We start from the raw sequence: 11,473 nt of genomic DNA on the forward strand, positions 1-11,473 counted from the left end.
TGACATGAACCCAAGATCCCGGTTGAGGCCGTCCTCATGGGTGCGGAACTTGGCTATCAATTTCTGCTCGACGATTTTGCGTTGTCGTGTGTCTCGAAGGCCGCCTTGGAGTATGCTTACCCGAAGGTCGGTGGCTGAATGTCCTTGACTGCTGAAGTGTTCCCCGACTGGGAGGGAACCCTCCTGTCTGGCGATTGTTGCGCGGTGTCCGTTCATCCGTTGTCGCAGCGTCTGCATGGTCTCGCCAATGTACCATGCTCTGGGGCATCCTTTCCAGCAACGTATGAGGTAGACAACGTTGGCCGAGTCACAGGAGTATGAACCGTGCACCTGGTGGGTGGTGTCCTCTCGTGTGATGGTGGTATCTGTGTCGATGATCTGGCATGTCTTGCAGAGGTTACCGTGGCAGGGTTGTGTGATGTCGTGGACGCTGTTCTCCTGAAGGCTGGGTAATTTGCTGCGAACGATGCTTCGTCGTCCAGTACTTCCCCGGAGCGGAGAAACTACGCCATGTTCTCCGCAGCCTTCAACATGTCATCAATGACGACGAACACCTCGCTATGGCCATCCCCACACCTCCACTACTCGCCTTTAAACAGCCACCCAACCTCAAACAGACCATCGTTCGCAGCAAATTACCCAGCCTTCAGGAGAACAGCGTCCACGACACCACACAACCCTGCCACGGTAACCTCTGCAAGACATGCCAGATCATCGACACAGATACCACCATTACACGAGAGGACACCACCCACCAGGTGCATGGTTCATACTCCTGTGACTCGGCCAACGTTGTCTACCTCATACGTTGCAGGAAAGGATGCTCCAGAGCATGGTTCATTGGCGAGACCATGCAGACGCTGCGACAACGGATGAACGGACACCGCGCAACAATCGCCAGACAGGAGGGTTCCCTCCCAGTTGGGGAACACTTCAGCAGTCAAGGACATTCAGCCACCGACCTTCGGGTAAGCATACTCCAAGGCGGCCTTCGAGACACACGACAACGCAAAATCGTCGAGCAGAAATTGATAGCCAAGTTCCGCACCCATGAGGACGGCCTCAACCGGGATCTTGGGTTCATGTCACGCTACACGTAACCCCACCAGCGAACAAATGTTATCTGTTTTGAATATAACGGGTCATTTGCTGTCTTCCTTCCGGATGTCTCTATGTCTCTGCCTATCTCTCTCTTTTTTTGGGGGGTTTGTATATTCGGTGGCCTTGTAGGTGACACCTCTCTGTCTGCTCACTGTGATTGCCTTGGCAACGGGCAGTAATCACCAGGCATTGTTCTGTGATTTATAATGCGTAGGATTCGAAGATTTCATTTCCACAACATTCACCTGAGGAAGGAGGAAGCCTCCGAAAGCTTGTGAAATTTAAAATAAATTTGTTGGACTATAACTTGGTGTTGTAAAATTGTTTACAATTGTCAACTCCAGTCCATCACCGGCATCTCCACATCATATCTAGGTAGGGATGAGCATTAATCTGAAATCAAACATGTTTAAAACCATCTGGAAATATTAAAAGTTTTATAGATTTCAAGGTAGTCTGACATTTATTTTGGCTGTAAAACATACTAGTAATTAAATCAAAATCCTAACTGCATTTTCCCCCTAATTCTCTAACACAATTTTAATTGTATTAATTTACATTCTAGCTCTACATTTTTTCTCATAGCCACATTGAGCTGTGTCTTCTTTTAATTCTGTTAAATGGCCTGGATACTAGCACAGGTACTGTTAAGTCCTTTGAGGTGTTTCAGTGACCTGAAGTGTTGGCCAAATCTTTACTTTCCTCATGTCTACATTCTTTCATATGCATAACCACTCTCTTGACAAAATCCTCCCTAAATCCATTTTGTATTGAAATCAAGACTCATTGCAGCCATCCACTTCAACTCATTCTTCTCCAGACCTCAATCTGTGGACTCCTTACGTGCCCCAGTCTTCCCTTACAGCTAGTAATTAACGCTAGCAGAGTGGGAGTAGCCCCGAGGAATTTACTGGCCTAAGGTTTGTGATAACGCAAGCTCATTTTTGCCAGGATCAGAAAATTGAGCTCATATATTCGAGTTACCATAAATGTCGTGCCACTTTGACATTTAATTCAACCGATAGCACAAGGTCAAGACGTCAGGGCGCACATCATACTTAGAGCTGTTCAGAAAACTTTGGCTTTGTAGTAGCTGCATTATTATGAAATAACACTGGGCACAGTTTTCCCCTTTGTGAGCAGTAAAATTTGAGCTAGTGGTAAGTGAGTGGGGACTAACAAACTACAACAGTGCAGCTATGGCCCGTGAATATTGAACCTATTAAAATATCTGGCAGCTTTACTGCTCACAGATGGGAAGACATCGGATGAGGAGAATAGGAGATTAAGAAGACAGATTTATGGAGAGTGCGGTGCAGTCAATAGTGGAGGAGGTACCTTAATGCTATGAAAGTATATTTAGAAGTAAGCAGTTTTTTTTAGCCACCACAGAAAGGTTTTAGTCCATTGACTGATAAGAATCAATTCCCTGACCCACATAAAGCATTTATGGAAAGTTCATTGCAAGTGCTTTCATTCTGAAAAACAATTAGCAAAGGAAAGAAAGGCCAGGAAAGGTGTGAAGTGGATAGTGCTCCTACAATACACACCCAATGATGAAGGCCCATGGCTCACAGGAAATTGGACCTGGGGAGGGGAGAGGGGGGTGGGAGGTGAGCAGGAGAAAGGTGAGTGCAGGCTGGCAGTGGCCTGCAATATTGCTGGGGAGGAAGGAGGAGCTCTCCTGCTCCTCCTGGCTCCACATTATGGTAAGTAAACAAACAAAGACGTACTTAAGGACCACAAATTAGACCGCTGTAGACCTGGAGAAGCTGAGCAGAGCATGCACGGTGCATGTTCCGCCCAGTTTTTGCCGAATTGGTCATCGGGGTCCTAAAACAGGCATTATGCCTTTGCTTAACATCTTCAATGTTATATGAAAGAGTTAAGCATTTACCTGCCAATATTGCCAACATTTCTAGTTTAATCTGTGAAATATCAGGTTTGGGGAAAAAGCTGAATCTAATTTGAAATCTGTATTTTGGAAAAGTAAGCATTCTGCGATAGAAATATATGTCACACAGTTTAAAAATTAGCTTCATTTCATGTTTGAAATAGTACAACAGGAATTGACTTTCATAAACTCACAACCCCATGGAACTTAACCATCCTAATTCCAGTTTTTTTATACAATTTAAATTGATATTTTACAAGGTATATGAATAAAATACAATCAATATAATAAATGGAAGGCAAAAAGAATATGGCAATAAAACACTGAAGTATGATAGGTACTTTCACCACATAGCTCGATCAAAATGTTATGTAAACTTAAAGTCCAAAGGGAATCAATACAGTGCCCCAGAGGCTCAGAATGAATAAGGTCTTCTAACATTGCAATGGGATCAGCACTTGAATCTAACTAGTTACAAAGGTGAATAACATTTGAAGAAACTTCGTAAAATCAAAGTTTTATTGATATATATTACTGTTTCAGGGAGACAATTTCTATGTGTGTTTTTTTTGGATCTTCAGAGCCTCGATACACTCAAAAACATTCCCAAGATTAGAAGAGTTCAGAGTGAGCCCAGTAGGTGAGCCCAGTCAAAAGGATAAAAGATTAAGGGAAGTATGGACAGCTATTAATGGATGAACACACAGTATGTTTGTAGAATACTATTCTCCCTGCTAAATAAAATAAATGGCTTCACTCCTGTGGTAAAATAGCAGACAATGAATGTTAATCCTTTTATTTGTTAATATCTCCAGAATATAATTCTAGGATACACATAATGAGATGAAAAACCTTTTTCCTTAAATGAAAAAGAGAGACCTGGGGGTGTATGTACAAAAATCTTTGAACTTGGCAGGACAAGTTGAGAAGGCTGTTAAGAAAGCATACGGGATCCGTGGTTTTATAAACAGCGGAATACAGTACAAAAGCAAACAAGTTACGTTAAACCTTATTAATCACTAGTTAAGCCCCAGTTGGATTATTGTGTCCAATTCTGGGCACCACACTTTAAGAAGGATGTCAAGGCATTAGAGAGGGTTCAAAGGAGATTTGCTAGAATGGTACCAGGGATGTGAGACTTTAGTTACATGGAGAGGCTAGAGAAGCTGGGTTTGTTTTCTTTAGAGCAGAGATTTAAGGACAGATTTAATAGAGGTGTTCAAAATCATGAAGGGTTTTGATAGAGTAAATAAAAACATAAGAACATAAGAAATAGGAGCAGGAGTAGGCCATGCAGCCCCACGAACCTGCTACCCCATCCAATAAGATCATGGCTGATCTTCTACCTTAACTCCACTTTCCCGCCCTATCCCCATATTCCTTGATTCCCTTACTGTCCAAAAATTTATCGATCTCAGTCTTGAATATACTCAACGAAAGAGCATCCACAGCTCTCTGGGGTAGAGAATTCCAAAGATTCATCATCTTCTGAGTGAAGAAATTTTTCCTCATCTCGATCCTACATTCCCGACCCCTTATCTTGAGACTATGACCCCTAGATCTAGACTCTCCAGCCAGGGGAAACAGTCTTTCAACTTCTACCCTGTCAAGCCCTCTAAGAATTTTATATGTTTCAATGAGATCACCTCTCATTCTTCTAAACTCCAGAGAATATAGGCACATTCTACTCAATCTCTCCTCATAGGACAACCCTCTCGTCCCAGGAATCAATCTAGTGAACCTTCGTTGTACCCCCTCTAAGGCAAGTATATCCTTTCTTAGGTAAGGAGGCCAAAACTGTACACAGTACTCCAGGTGTTGTCTCACCAGAGCCCTATTTAATTGCAGCAAGACCTCCTTACTCTTATACTCCAACCCCCTTGCAATAAAGGCTAACATACCATTTACCTCCCAATTGCTTGCTGTACCTGCATGTTAACTTTCTGTGATTCTTGTACAGGGACACCCAAATCCCTCTGACTTTCTCACCTTTTAAAAATTATTCTGCTTTTCTATTCTTCCTATCAAAGTGGATAATTTCACATTTCCCCACATTATACTCCATCTGCCACCTCCTCACCCACTCACTTAACCTATCTATATCCCTTTGCAGCCTCTTTGCATCCTCCTCACAGCTTATTTTCCCACCTAGCTTTGTACCATCAGTAAACTTGGATACAATCTACTCGGTCCCCTCGTCTAATTCATTGGTATATATTGTAAACAGTTGAGGCCCAAGAACTGATCCTTGAGGCACCTCATCAGTTACAATCTACGAACCCAAAAATGATCCGTTTATTCCTACTCTCTGTTTTCTGTCCGTTAACCAATCCTCAATCCAATCCCATGAGCACTAATGAGAAACTGTTTCCTGTGGCAGAAGGGTCGGTAACCAGATCACTTAGATTTAAGATAATTGGCTAAAGAACCAGAGGCGAGATGAGGAGAATTTTTTTTACGCAGCAAGTTGTTATGATCTGGAATGCACTGACTGAAAGGGTGGTGGAAGCAGATTCAATAATAATTTTCAAAAGGGAATTGAATAAATACTTAAATAGGGAAAATTTGCAGGGCTATAGAGAAAGGGCACGGAAATGGGACTAATTGGATAGCTGTTCCAAAGAGCTGGCACCAGCACAATGGGCCACAAGGCCTCCTCCTGTGCTTTATGATTCTATGATTCTATGATTTTCCATTCATGTCACTTATAGTTTTAAATTGGCTTAAAGTCTTTCGAGTTATTTTGAATCATTCTATCTCCTGATTTATGTCATTTTTAAAAAAATTAGATTTCTTCCAAAGTGAGGATACAAAATGGTTGGATGAATTAACATAGGAATAGAAAAGTAGGCCCGATGTAATCTTGCCAGAGTACAACAACTGCAGTGTGGAATTTTTAATCATTCTTCCCTTGTTCAGTTACATTTTGAGGATAGGTTTTCAAACTGAGTCCCCAGACCTTCCAGGGTCTGAAAATTTTTATCCATCTGCCATCAGATTTCTTCATCATGTGTCAGCTGTGGCTCAGTGGTAGCACTCTCACCTCTGAGTCAGAAGGTCGTGAGTCCAAGTTCCATGCCAGAGACTTGAGCACAAAATCTAGGCCGACACCCCTGTGCAGTACTGAGGGAATGCTGCACTGTCGGAGATGCCGTCTTTCAGATGAGACATTAAACCGAGGCCCCATCTGCCCTTTCAGGTAGACGTAAAAGACCTCAAGGCACTATTCTGAAAAACAGCAGAAGAGTTATTCCTGGTTTCCTGGCCAATATTTATCCCCAACCAACATCAATAAAACAGATTATCTGGACATTATCATATGGCTGTTTGTGGGACCTTGCTGTGCACAAATTAGTTGCTGCGTTTCCTACAGTACAACAGTGACTGCGCTACAAAAGTACTTCACTGGCTTTAAAGCGCTTTGGGACAGCCTGAGGTCGTGAAAGGCGCTATATATATGCAAGTCTTTCTTTCATTTTTCTGCATTTGTTGACTTGATAGCACCTTATTTCTGTTGTTGCATGCTAATAAAAATACTTTCTCCATTGACAGCACTGTTTTGCTTTGAATAACTGGAATTGTCCTCCAGAAGTTAGGACAGTGGGTCCCTTAATATTTGCACACAGAATAGTTTGAAAAGCACTGATATGGAGAATGAGGTTTACTCTCACTTTTCGTCTTGAAGGGACACTCTAGTTCTCTTTCCCAGGCAGCAAGAATATGTTTGACGTTATCAACATTAATACCGATCGGTAAGTGGGTGGTAATCTTCCATTTTTAAAGATGACTGGGAATACAAGAATACTCACCCTTGGTAGTCAAAGATGCCTTCTGCATACTGATGGATACACCATGATGGAGAGATGTGCTTGTGAGGCTCTTTCATTTTTGAGGACAGGATACCGAGATAGCCACATTTGTACAAGCTAAGAAGTGCTGAATCGGTATCTATGTACAGATTTTGTTTTGTGAAGCCATACAATTTTTGTAGCTGGGCCAAGACATTCAGGTTACAATTTTCTGTTTGTATTTTTTGTTGGCAAATCTAACCAAACAGTCCAATTTTATACACTTCCAAATCCATGCATATGATCTTTGTATTATCCATACAGTTGTATTGTTTAAAAAAAAACCCTCATTTTAGCAAATACGTCACACACTGTCTTGTCAACATGCAGTCATTCACTAATCGTACAGAAGGAAACTGTTAAATAATTTGTCGCACTGATTTAATTTCAGTTCAGCGTTCAAATAAAATGGAAGGCTCCTTGCAGTATCATTTGATCTGAAATTTATTTCACTTGGGAGCAAGGTCTCTATCATTCACCAGTGACCGCAGCACTCATGAAGTATTTGGCTGTTCTCCCCTGTGGAATAAATGGTAGATTAAAGGATTAAAGGACACAGACCTGGTTACCCTCAATATATTACTGTAAACTGCTGATCGCAGCCAGTTTTCAACAGAAAGAAATATTGGAAAAAATCACACACAAGAAAAAAAAAATCGCCAGGGTCAGGTCTTTTTCACTCCACCGATGAAGAACAAACACTAAATTAAAGAAGGCTTCATTGGAGCACTGAAGATGGATCCAGTCATAATATTTTCAAAGCATACTTCTGCGCCTTTCTCTGTTAAAGTGGACATTTTGCTCAATTCTACTCATCTATGTGTAATAAGATAATATAGGATTTAGAAGGTTGCTGATGTATCTGTCAAACCTCCAGGCATATTAATGTGTAAGGGTAATTATAGATGGATGGAAACTATAAAGAGAAATTATATTTTTTTTACTTACAAAATGTTTTATTTTCTGCTATCTATGGTAGCAGAAATTTACAGCTTCCCACACGCTACTTTTTTCTCCCAATTTCTTGCTGTCCTCTCCGGAAGGTAGTGAGTCAGCTAACACTTCATGGATGCCAGCCATCTGCCACTACTTCATTTAAGTGGCCTGGACAGTGAATGTTGGCAGGCTGTTTTATCATGTTTAGCATCACTGCCAAGCCACATAGTGTCCTTACCTAATATCAACAATAGAATCATAGAAAGGTTACAGCATGGAAGGAGGCCATTCAGCCCATCAGGCCCATGCCAGCTCTATGCAAGAACAATCCAGCTAGTCCCACTCCCCCGCCCCATCCTCGTAGCCCTGCAAATTATTTCCTTTCAAGTACTTATCCAGTTCCCTTTTGAAGGCCATGATTGAATCTGCCTCCACCACCCACTCTGGCAATGCATTCCAGATCCTAACCATTCGTTGTGTAAAAAGGTTTTTCCTCATGTCACCTTTGGTTCTTTTGCCAATCACCTTAAATCAATGTCCTCTGGTTCTTGACCCTTTCGCCAATGGAAACAGTTTCTCTCTATCTACTCTGCCTAGGCCCTTCATGATTTTGAAGACCTCTATCAAATCTCCTCGCAACCTTCTCTGTTCCAAGGAGAACAACCCCAGCTTCTCTAGTCTATCCACGTAACTAAAGTCCCTCATCCCTGGAATCATTCTAGTAAATCTCTTCTGCAGCCTCTCTAAGGCCTTCACATCTTTCCTAAAGTGCAGTGCCCAGAACTGGACACAATACTCCAGTTGTGGCAGAAGCAATGTTTCATAAAGGTTCATCATGACTTCTTCGCTTTTGTAATCTATGCCTCTATTTCTAAAGTCCAGGATCCCATATGGTTTTTTAACCGCTTTCTCAACCTGCACTACCACCGTCAATGATTTGTGTATGTATACCTCCAAATCTCTCTGTTCCTGTACCTCTTTTAGAATTGTGCCCTTTAGTTTATATTGCCTCTCCTCATTCTTCCTACCGAAATGTATCACTTTGCATTTTTCTACGTTAAATTTCATCTGCCACATGTCCGCCCATGCCACCAGCCTGTCTAGATCCCCTTGAAGTCTATCACTATCCTCCTCACTGTTCACGACACTTCCAAGTTTTGTGTCATCTGCAAATTTGGAAATTGTGCCCTGTACACCCAAGTCCAAGTCGTTAACATATATCAAGAAAAGCAGTGGTCCTAGTACCGACCCCTGGGAACACCACTGTACACCTCTCTCCAGTCCAAAAAGCAACCGTTCACCACTAATCTCTGCTTCCTGCTACTTAGCCAATTCTGTATCCATGCTGCTACTGCCCCTTTTATTCCATGGGCTTCAATCTTGATGACAAGCCTATTATGCGGCACTTTATCAAACGCCTTTTGAAAGCCCATATACACCTGCATTGTCCTTATCTACCCTCTCTGTTATCTCATCAAAAAACTCGAACAAGTTAGTTAAACACGATTTGCCTTTAACAAATCTGTGCTGGCTTTCCCTTATCAATCCACACTTGTCCAAGTGGCTGCTAATTCTGTTCCGGATTATCATTTCTAAAAGTTTCCCCACCACTGAGGTTAAACTGACTGGCCTATAGTTGCTGGGTTTATCCTTACACCCATTTTTTTACCAAGGGTGTAACATTTGCAATTCTCCAGTCCAATGTGCACTTTGTGGTATAGGTTACGAATAATAAAAACAAGAGCAAAAATACCTGGTTGAGTATTTTTGCCTTCGCTAGCCTAGAAACTAAAGACCAATTGTGGAATGTCTACTGTCACTCCAGCAATATCAAACTTTGAAGTCCATTTATCATTGCAATTCCTCACTTACTCCACTGCAAAACCCTAAAAATAAAGGCTCTGATATTCCGAGTCTGAGCCCACCAATGACCCCCAAGGAAATCCCAGTCATGCTGCAGTGAGACCGAAACTGCGATACCTGAAGTGATGGGTGCCACGTTATTGGGATGGTAAAGCCCCCAGGACTGCAGCAAATCTCCCACCGAAGGTCTTCGCTGAGACCGAGGGCTTCAGCAGGTAAACGCTGTGGGCTGAAATGGAGGGAGATGAGGCCCTCAAACTCCATCAGAAGGTTTCTGGGCCTTTACCACCACTTCTCCGGACCTACTACCTTCCACCGGGGAGGGGCAGTAACAAGTGCAGATGGGAGGGAAATGGGAAGGAAATCCAGACCCCCCCACTGGCACTTACATGTGGTGGATGGAGAAGGGATGGCCAATAGAGGCCTATGTGGGGGAAAAAAGAGGGACATCTAAGTCAAGAAAGAGAGGCAGCAGTAGGCCTCACTGCCCCATTTCTATTTCCACTATAAAATCGGACAGAATTGCAAAGGGAAATCCAGCCCATGTTGTCATCCTAGTCTAAACCCATTATTTGTATGGCATGGGTGGACTTATCTTACCCCCTCCCTCACTTCAAGTGAAATTCCTGGGCTGAATTTAAAAGTGCCTTAAAATCAGTGTATCCTCTCTAAGTCCCAGGTTCTGCAGATAAATTCATTGGGTTTACGCCCGACCAAACTATCAGAATTTTGGACCCAAAATTTATTACATAGCAAATACATGAATAATCCACACAAAAGGAAATCACAAATTTACCCATAAACTTGGCTGCAATAACTTTGTCAAACACTTTGACAAACAAGCATGATGCACCCCACTGGTCGTCTGAATATTCTAGGGTCCAAGTATACCCTTCTCCCCCGTACTTCATCATCCTCGCGGAGCCAACTAATTTGGGTAATTTTAACCCCCCCATGACGGGTGGGAGAGGGGCGTTAAATCGGTAAGTATATGAAACCCAACCCTAACCTGTCACGAACGTGCCTACTTTCGGTTTAAACGGGGCAGGTTTAGGGGCATCTGAGTAACCTGCCCTGGAGAGGCGGGTCTATCATTATAATATTTAAATGAGGATCTGTTCCTCAGATTTTTGGCAGCCATTTGAATTGAACAGCTGCGGTTTGGGTTTCCCTGAGCTCAAGAACACGGCAGCTAAAGGGAGGGGGGAGTTGCCGCTCCAGCAGGTGAGTGCTTTTTAGAGCATTGCTTGTGGGCCAGGAGCAGCAGGAGTGCCTCTCCCCCCCGGTCTCCCAAGCAAATCTTCTGCCGCGATCCGCCAACCCCCCAGCGATCCGCCTCCCCCCCCAGTGATCTGCCTCGCCTCGCCCCCATGATCTGTCTCCCCCCCGCAACGATATGCCCACCCCCACCACTATGCCCTAATCGTTCCCTCCCTCCGTCCTCGCTGCCGCGCACAGATGCCCCCCCCCCACCATGCCCCGATCATTTCCGATTGCCGGGGACCGTCGCTAAGGGTCCCCGGCTGCGACCTTCTTCAGCAGGCTTTCCCGCCCAGCAGCTGGGAAATGGAGTAAAATAGTGATGATGGGGTCCGGCTGTTGAATTCGACAGGATCTCCGCGTTGCGCACATTTCCGGGCTTCCCGGCAGCAAACATGCGCTCCCGCTCCCTCCCCGCCTCCCCGTAAATATCGGGGCCCTGATGTTTGTCGGCTTCCCAGTGCACTTCAACATTGATCCTTCAAGGAGACTACAATTCCCAGGAGCCACCGCATGTACTCGTCAGTCAGCAGTCCAAAGCAATTACAACTAGGCAGGTGTCTCCTGACTT

This window comes from Heptranchias perlo, chromosome 1 (assembly GCF_035084215.1).
Source record: "Heptranchias perlo isolate sHepPer1 chromosome 1, sHepPer1.hap1, whole genome shotgun sequence".
Lineage (NCBI taxonomy): Eukaryota > Metazoa > Chordata > Chondrichthyes > Hexanchiformes > Hexanchidae > Heptranchias > Heptranchias perlo.